General features: G+C 36.4%; 1 non-coding gene across 1 annotated transcript; it reads left to right on the plus strand.

The window, feature by feature from the left end:
* The first annotated feature begins 259 nt into the window (after positions 1 to 259).
* Positions 260 to 333, plus strand: TRNAI-AAU (transfer RNA isoleucine (anticodon AAU)). Its single transcript has one exon. It is a non-coding gene; the product is annotated as a tRNA-Ile (tRNA).
* Positions 334 to 1,481: the final 1,148 nt, after the last annotated feature.

A 1,481-nucleotide genomic window follows, 5' to 3' on the forward strand; every position in this document is an offset into this window, starting at 1 on the left:
TTGAACCATCGGTGTAAGATTCGACAAACTGTTTACGGAAGGGGATTCTGGTTAAGGATCACTGAATTCAGAGGCTATAGCCGAAATAGAAGTAAGAACAGAAAGGAAGAAAGCGCATTAACAGACCTCAATATCTTCGTATTCTTTCATGTCTGAAACTAGCGCTCCGTATCTCGCCATTCGCTAACCGGTTGTACCGAGGTTTTGTATATTCTGTAGAAATGGTATATTTATTAATATCATGTGACTATGTCAAACAGGCCCATTAGCTCAGTTGGTTAGAGCGTCGTGCTAATAACGCGAAGGTCGCAGGTTCGAGACCTGCATGGGCCAATTGTTTTTATATCCTTTTTCTTTTTTTGGTTTCAAAATTATTGTCTATATTTTGACTCGTAGAAAATAACTCTAAGAACAAATCTAGATATCAACATAACATTCGTGTCAATCTTTTAGTAAACGATACTCCCTTCGGATAAAAAAACTTGTCATTAAATAAAATTTAATATAAAATAAGGTAGTGTTATGAAACGAGTAAGACAAAATGCCTTAATCTAAGACTTCAGATTATTAAGACAAGATGTCTTAATCTTATTTAAAGGATCACTAAAACAACCTTGAATTTTAAAGGAGAAAAGGGAGAGATCAAGAACTTTAGATGAGTATTCTTGCTCTTATTTTTGGTGTGTCATTTACACTAGAAAATGCCTCTATTTATAGGCAAAATTGGGAAGACAAAACTTAAGTTAATCCCCATAAGATTAGGAGGTGAATAATTCATCATTAGAATATCTACCACAAATTTCATATCTACTACAATCATGTAGTTGTTCATCAATCATCTAGATAAAGTTGTGGTTGGTATAATTTTTTCTTTTTTAGAAATTTCAATTCATAACACTCCCCCTTGAATATTTACCTTTGAACTGTTCCGAGATATGGATGGGTGTTGCCTCGTTAAAACCTTGTCAGGAAAAATCCGGTGGGATAAAAACCTGATTGAAGGGGAAAAAAGAGTGCAATTGTGAATCCCGTTATATGCCTTGATGTTGCCTCATCAAAACCTCGTCAAGCAAAACCATGTGGGAAAAAAAACTTGATCGAAGGGAAAAAGAGTGCAGCGCACATGAAGCTCCCCCTGAGATCAATGAGTGTCTCTAAGTCTGCACATTCCAATCCTTGATACTAGTTCTGCAAACTTCTTGGGAGTTAATGACTTTGTAAACATATCAGCCAAATTATCATTCGACCGGATCTGTTGAACGTTGATTTCTCCAGCTTCGTCCAATTCATGAGTAGAGAAGAATTTGGGTAAAATGTGTTTTGTACGATCTCCTTTGATATATCATTTCTTCATCTGAGCAACGCATGTTGAGTTGTCTTCATAGATCATCGTTGGATCGTTGGTGATAGGCCTCATTCCCACATTCCACATTCCTCCTGGATGAATGTGATCATTGCTCGTAATGCCACATATTCTCTTC

Source organism: Phyllobates terribilis, unplaced genomic scaffold (genome assembly GCF_046119375.1).
Source record: "Phyllobates terribilis strain yellow unplaced genomic scaffold, ASM4611937v1 Scaffold_5835__1_contigs__length_48815, whole genome shotgun sequence".
NCBI classification, from domain to species: domain Eukaryota; kingdom Metazoa; phylum Chordata; class Amphibia; order Anura; family Dendrobatidae; genus Phyllobates; species Phyllobates terribilis.